Genomic DNA, 8182 nt, shown 5'->3' on the forward strand with positions numbered 1-8182 from the left:
CACACACACACACACACACACACACACACACACACACACACACACATTCTGATATTAATAATCCCCGGCTGCCCCTCTTTCCGGGTCATTACGGTACTGCTGGTCTCTAATCAATCCTAATGCGATGGCAATTGGAGTCCCTGATGACTGCGGCTCGGATTTCTTGTAATGGCTCTACCACATTTTCCTGGACCTCTTTCTTTAACCTGAGATGCCAGGGGGACGAGTCCCTCCTCAGCTACTGATTACTTCAAGATGTGGGGGCTGGTTTGAACAGAAGGAGAAAGACACGCGCACAGTGTGGCCGCCACAGCCTGCAGGGATGAATAGAGGTCTGCGCGCCGGGCAAAGGCACCGGAGTACCTCTTACTGTTCTCCTTTCTTTCCTGCGTCATTACCCAAGGCCCAATTCACCCTGGAGGGCCGAAATGAAGACTTGTAGACTGTCTCCCCCACCCCCATCCTTGGTGTACAGAGGCCTGGCTGTCTCTGAGTCCCTCCAGCTTCACGGAGTTTCACCTTAGCCGAGCTCTCCCACCCCACCCTACTCCTTCCAGGCCAGCCTTTTACTCCTCCCCACTTCTCAGAGCCGGCTCCCCTTCCCTCCGCTTCCTCCCCACTCTCAATGTGGTTTCCCAGAAGAGACCAGATTCTCCAATACTGCTTCAGACCCTTGACCTCTCTTTCTGCTCCTCCTTCCTAGCAGTGTCTAAAGTTCTCAACCTGTTATAGACCCCAAAACCCGCTCTCTGCTTGGCGTGATTATGTCAGGACACTAGCCTTTCTTCCCCCAAGCTCCGAGGATCCGTCGCTGGGAGACCTTAATCTGTAGGGGCAAAGGACTAATTCTTCTTTCTGACTGGTGGAAAGACAGAGCCTACAGCCACAGCTCTGTGCAGGGTCTTCCTCTCCCCAGTTCCTCGATCTGTTCCCCCAACAACCCTTGCCCAGGCTCAACCCTCAGGCGATCGACACGTTCGCCGCAGTCGTGTTCTTCCATTTCGCAGTCTAAAGCCATTTAGAGTAACCCGAGCCCAGGATAATTGCCACGTCTCTGCCGTGATACTTTTTAAAAACAGGGTAATGCTTCTGAATTGCGGAAGAAAGTGCTGCGGACAAATTGGGCGCTGAGCTGCCGAGATAGATGGCTTTGTTAGGAATAGCCAGTGGTTTGTGGCTCAATTAGTTCATTTCTGGGAGCCGCCTGTGTTCAACAGAGAGGTCACCTCAAGACGAACTCGCCCTATCGCTCCAGGGAACAAGAAGGAGTTCCGTCCAGGGTGTGGGATCATTTTAGGCCTGTGATTTCTGTGGACGAATGCCCACGTTGTGGGAAATCTGTTAGCTATTGTTTTTCTACAAGGGCTGAGTTGGGTTTTCACAGCGGAGTTGTGCTGAATGGGCCGCGCAGCATTTATTTGTCTGCAACCCTCTCAACAGTAGAGAAAGAAACCTCAGGCCGAGGGAACCGGGAAGGTGTCCACTCACCCATGCCTGTCTGGGAGTCTTAGCCACTCTCCTGTGCTTCTACTTTGCAATACCGTTACAGTTCTTGGCAAAGGCCTCCTGGAAACCAGCGGGGTAAGGCTGCCGGAAGCCTGTGAACCTCGAGGGACACGTTTAGGACTAGGAAGAAGGCTGCACGATTTTTTTAATTCCCCACCCCACCCCCACCCAAGTTTAGCCGCCACCCCCACCTATCACTTCGCTTGCAGACTGGGTCCGGGATCGTTAGGTGCGCTCAGTTAGGTGCGCACCCCGAGTGTTCCCATGGGGACCGCAGAGCCTGGCCTCACCGCAGACCCTGATGCGGCCGCAGTGCGGGGACAGCTCCGCCCAGTTGTGCACAGCCGGGGTTCGGGTGCTCTAGCTAAATGGCCCGGGGACCCGGACCCAGGCGCGCTCTCAGGCCGCTGCTCTCCAGGTCTGATGGACGAATAGAAGGGCGGAACGCCGTAAGGGCTGGAGGAAGGAGGAGACTCAGGACGGGAGGGCGGGAACCAGAGGGAGGCGCCGGAAGGTCAGCCGAGCAGGGAGGGGGTGCAGGCCGACCGACCAGGCCGGAGGAGAGAGGGCGCTGTCTTCCTGGCAAAGCAGCATTTGGCCTGCAGGAACCGAAACAAAAAAGGAACCGGGTCGACCGGGCCAGCGATGGAGGATCAGGGAACGAGGGGCGCGGGGAGCAGATTCTTAGCTGTGAGCCACGGAGCCTGGGCGCGGGGGTCTTAGAGGGACTTGTTTGGGCTTCTAGCCTTTCCTTCCCTCCTCCTTCCTCCAGGCTTAGCCCCCTCCACTTCCACCCCAGTCTTTCCCTCTCCAAACTGGAGGCCTCTGTGGCGTAAGGAACTTTGCAGGCCAGAGGTGCTCCAGTTTGCTCTAAGCAAGCAAAGAACCCGGACTCCTTTTCCTAGTGAAGGTGTCTTGGAACCCGCAAGCGACTTCTCGAAGCACCTCAGCAAACGGTCTCACCTAGTTTGCTCGCTCCTTGCCAGGAAGAGCGAAGACTAGGAAAAACCTCTATGTTACCATCTGCAGTTGGCCAGGGCCCTCTGGTAAAGACCAGAAACATCCAAAAATCCATCTATTAATCATTCTCCGTCCAGATCCACAAATATGAAAATTATTTATTGAGAAATTGTTATCCCTCTATTCCCAATGTCCACACTTCTCTATCACCTACCAAGGACACTGTGTTCTTGTCTTCCCATAAGCATAATAAACCAGATAACGCAGAGCAGAAAGGTCTCAGAGCCAGATAGGTCCCACATCAGTGAGCTGTCTTGAAAGGTCCTTCTTGGTGGGTAGCTGTAAAGGACCTCCTGCTTTGGGCACGGATACCAGAACCCATTGTTTCCATTCCACTGGAGCATCTCAAGTTGCGAACTCCATTTGGATTTCCTGAAGAGACCTGACTCTTCGGTAGCCCCTCCAGCAGAATCCAGGTGGCCTTGTAGTTCCGCCTTTGGTTGCAGAGCTAATTCCCAGCAGTAACTGGGTGGGCCGCCGTCTGCCTGACTCTTCACGTTGACAAACGCTTCTCTTGTGGGAACGTCTGTTTCTATTCATCCGATTTTCTAATTTCTTTGATCAGACTAAATATTTTCTTGGCAAACGGAAATTGACCGTGCCATGAATATGATAACAACCCGCTTGGAAAAGAGCTATTTTGTTTCCAAGCAGCAGGAACAAGGAGGGGTAATGCGGGTGGGGGTAGGGGACTGGCTCCTAGAAATGCCTGTAACAGATTCCAGCACACATCTTTTTTTTTTTTTTCCCCCAACCTCTGAGAAAACTATCTCTTCCTCCTGGTATAGCGCCTTCCCTTTCTCCCCTCCCTTCAGGTAAACACACACCTGGCCTTCTAAGACTCTTTGATACTCTTTATTAAAAAATAGAACTTCAATGGATGCCTCTGGAAATTTTTCCCTTTTAAAACGCAGATGAAAGGCAGGGTTACTACAATGTTCTCTTAATCCCTTTGCCTTCTGAGTCAAAATAAATATTTTCTTCTGCATGCGATGCACATCCTGCCCATTTGACTGTGGCTATAAGCGAATCAACTGGCAATAAATGTGTTTTTGAGCCTGTGTACGAAATGTCATTGTCTTGAAGTCAAGGGGGGAGGGGAGGAGGAGCATGAGTTGGTGGCTTTCTGAAAAAGCTGCAAAAGAAAGACCTTTCACCTCTCATTAGTGACGCCATCAGTGCTGAGGCAGAGTGGGACTGAGGTCATGTTACATATGGCACACAGTCTGCTCAGCACTTGAAACGTCAGCTTTGAAATTTTAGAGAGGGGAAAGGTCATCTTTAATAAGCTAACGTCTGGGGCTCCTTCTGCCCTCTTGCTTACTGGGTGGGTGTCCATATGCTTCAGAGCCTCTGCTCAAGGTTTGTTTTTTTCTTTTTTCAAGTTTGAGTTTTAGGATGATTTGGCATCCCATCTTCATTTAAGTCTTAATGTTTTCAACTGTTAACACACCAAAAAACCTCCTATATTTATAACGACTCTGTCATATTCCCCTTTCTTCTTATGCAGTCATAAAACTGTCCATTCTGAGGAATAGCTTTTTTAGAAATCTAACTTCCCATGAGAAATGAGGTATATCTGTCCATCTGCATACATAGATCCAGACATGTGGGCTATAGGGTTACCCATGTGAGTGGATAATTTAGCCTTCACTCCTGCTACTTAATTTACTGAACTTTAAAACTTCTATGGCATGTGAAAGCTTTCATTTCTGAAAACTCCTAAAATGTCTCGTGCCAGTTATTGAAATTTCATTTTATTTTGACCATGTGGAGTGGAAGAGATGCTCCAATTAGAATACCCTGATTCCTCTACGAGGCGCAAAGCGAAGGCTGCCTGACAGATGGCATGATGGCTTGACAGCACCAAGCAGAGTGATAACATTCCACTTCCTCCATCAGAAGACATTAGGAACATTTGTGAGTGCTTAATCCTTAAATTTGTTCAAGAAGTGAAGTCGTGAAGTCAGACAAAGCCAGGCAACTGAACTAGCCCCAGACCTCTTTGTAACCATTGTAACGGGGAATAAAACTAGCTTTGTCATAAAATTCTGCACGAGTGTTCTCAATATGATTTCTCAATCTACTCAGTTTCCAAAACTTTTCTCTCCATCCAACTGGTGTCCACAGCCCTGGGACACTGTCAATGAATCCCTCCATTATTTCTTCTTCATACCTGTCAGTTCCTTTTTTTTTTTCCTGTTTATCTCTGGTATCCCAGATTTTTGGGTAATCCCCCTGCCTTTCCTTTCTTTCCATAATAATTAACCAATTTTACTCACAAAATAAACCTTAAAAAGATAACAATGAAGGGAACCAACTCCAAGCAAATACATCTACCGGTATTTCAGAAATCTCTCCTCCATTCTGCAATTGAAAACACTCAAGTGGTTTTTTTAAGCATCCAATTGAGCCAATAAGGAGCTGTTCCTTTGTAAAGAATTTAATGGTTGTAGCATATGGAGAGGCTTGGGGGTTTCGTTATGACTATTTAGAATTTCAAAAATTCTTACTGCCGAATAAGCAAAATTTCGAAAGAAGGGATTGTGTACAATAGCAACTGAAACAAAAGATGGGCAGAGGGATTTCACAAGCAAGCATGACATCCAGTAAATAATTCATTTGTAATCGCTCTCCTACATTAGGGCTTACTGCTAATGAGCTAGTGGACTCGGGGATACTTCGGCCAACCCAAAGCACTCGAGGCTGTGATGACCCAAATGGCTAGGTTCAATCAATCTAGTCAATAAAAACTGCAAATCAAGATGCACACGATAGTCAGAGAGAATGAGAGGAGGGAGGGGAGAACAAGGATGAATGGATGTGTGCGTGACATGTTACACATGTGCATACATGTGTGTGCTTGGGAGAGAGGTAACATTGCTCGTTATATTTAACTTTATTAAAATTTATAGTCTGCCTACACACACACACACACACACACACACATACACACATACACCAACAAAACCCCTCCAAGGATAATTTATGTCTCTCCAATAATCCTGAGAAAACAAGGACTGATTTATTTCAAGCAACAGATTAATCAATGACAGGTTGATAACTCATTAAAGGCCTGTAAAAGAATAGTAATAATTTTCTCCTCTTATAGAATCCCTCACTGAAGAACCCTTCCCATTTTACAAGCCCGAGCCCATCCATCCTCTCAGATCTTTGGGGAGTGTTGCGTCTATTACAGAGGATGATTCTCCCTATTATAGGAGCATGGCAGTACTGAGTGTGTGCAGCACTACATGTCTGTAACCCCAGCATTTGGGAAGCTAAGGCAGCAACTTCAAGAGCTTGGGGCCAGCCTGGGCTACTTAGTGAGACCTTGTCTAAGAAAACAAAGATATAGCAGTGTGTGTGTACACTTTTCCTGTGGGGGTGTAATGGAAAGGCAGTTTGGGGACAAGGGCTATGAATTCCGTCTTTCTGTTGTATCTGATCATTTGTTGCGAACCTGAGAATAAATCCAGGGTCTCTCAAATGCTGGCCAAGTGCTCTACCACTGAACTATGACCCCAGCCACCCCTTTATTTATTTATTTTTAAAGCAGTTTTCAGCCCGGCGTGGTGGGGCACGCCTTTAATCCCAGCACTCAGGATGCAGAGGCAGGCTGATTTCTGAGTTTGAGGTCAGCCTGGTCTGCAAAGTAAGTTCCAGGACAGCCAGGGCTACACAGAGAAACCCTGTCTCAACCCCCCCCCCCCAAAAGAAAGCAGTTTTCCATACAGAAACAAATGATAAAAATGGGTTTTGCCTGGTGCGCTCATGACCCTATCACTGTGCTGCGTCTGTCCCTAGCACTAAAAACAAAAACAACAATGTGAATCCTTAGATTCTATAATACAAGGTCAAGATATTTGGGACATTTCATGAATGTTTTTAAATTGTCAGGAGTGGGGGAGAAGCAACACGAAATAGAATTGGCCTGCTCAGTTCTCCCATTCTGTCAGGAAACAAGCTGTTGTCTTACTGCAAATGTCCCATGGGAGGAGATGATTATAGGGCTATGAACTGTCCCACGGAGAAGTTATTAAGTGTTCACAAACAGGGTCACAATAGAAAACTTGTCATTGACAAGAACTGGTGTATTTTGAATTGTTTACTAGTATTCGACTTATTGAAGAGCAGAAAGATGAGTGAAGTTTTCATAAGAGTAAGGATGGGGTCATTTACAGGGCAGCACTTTCCAAACTTTGAGAAGGCAAAAGAGACCCCAAAGGAAGTTCCACCCAGCCCTCCAGTGGATTCCTCACTAAAGCAAACACTGCAGACAGGGTTAACGCAGCTAGCTGGTGAGCTCCCTGAGAGGGAAGCGTCATTCTCCTGAAGCGAGAGCATAGTAGAAAGGAGGGCCTTTCAAGGGGAACAGAGTTAAAGTTCGAAATTTACTAATTTGGGACTTAATCTTTCATACTTTTTTTTTTTTTCCGAGACAGGGTTTCTCTGTGTAGCCCTGGCTGTCCTGGAACTCACTCTGTAGACCAGGCTGGCCTCGAACTCAGAAATCTGCCTGTCTCTGCCTCCCGAGTGCTGGGATTAAAGGCGTGCACCTGGCTCTCTTTCACACATTTTTAAGAAAATTGAGAGGTTAGGTTTTTGGTGAAGAAGAGACGAGTTTTCCAAATAGTTCTGTAGAAATGAGAAGTTGATGGAGGGGGGCCTTGCCTAGCGTGTGCTTAGACACTGGCCTATAGCCTCAGCACCACAACAGAAATGACTAAAACCAAGCCATTGTTCTTGCTGAGTTCCTACAATTAATAACAGACCGGGGGCCCAAGAGACAAAAAGTCTCTGAAGAGAATCTTAGCACCCGTCGCAGACGTTAAGCAAGTCTCCTGGTCTAAGGAACAGTGCAAGGTGTCGTTTCCTAACCATGAGCATAAAAGCCAAAGGTTTTTTGGATTTGATTTGGTTTTATATTTTTTGAGATATGGTCTCATTATGTAGCTCTGGCTGTCCTGGAACTCATTCTGTAGATCAGGCTATCCTTGAACTCAGAGATATCCACCTGCCTCTGCTGCCTATGGGTTGGGATTAAAGACGTGTATGACCACACCTGGTAAAGTTTTTTTCCTTTTTAAACACATCTCTCTATTGTGCCTGAGTCCTGTTGCAGAGCATAACTCAGACTTTTCTTCTAAATGTGCAAGAAGTAGAGATGCTCTGGAGAGCTACTGTGTGACTGAGGAGTCATAGAAAGGATCTCTGAGGACTTTAGATGTCACCTATGCTGAGGGTAGCAGCCCTTTGGTGCTCAGAAATGTGTATAAATGAACTTTAAGTTACTTATTTTCTATTTGTTTGTGTGTGTGTGTGTGAGTACATGTGCAAGTACATGTGCCTGTGTGTGTGCATGTGTTACTGAGAACAGGAACCAGGGCCTCTCAAATGCTAGGTAGGCATTCTACCAGTGAGATAAGCCTTTAAGTCACCCCACCACCACCACCCACCCACCCACACACCTCTTTTAAGACAAGGTCTTATTAAGAAGCCCAGTTTGGCCTGGACTCATTTTCTGCTCACCCTGGCCTATGCTGGGGTTATAAGTATATATCACCAAGATGGGGTATACCTGCCAATCTTAGTAGAATCGAGAGAGAGAGAGAGAGAGAGAGAGAGAGAGAGAGAGAGAGAGAGAGAGAGAGAG

This window comes from Mus caroli, chromosome 12 (assembly GCF_900094665.2).
Source record: "Mus caroli chromosome 12, CAROLI_EIJ_v1.1, whole genome shotgun sequence".
In the NCBI taxonomy this organism is placed as follows: domain Eukaryota; kingdom Metazoa; phylum Chordata; class Mammalia; order Rodentia; family Muridae; genus Mus; species Mus caroli.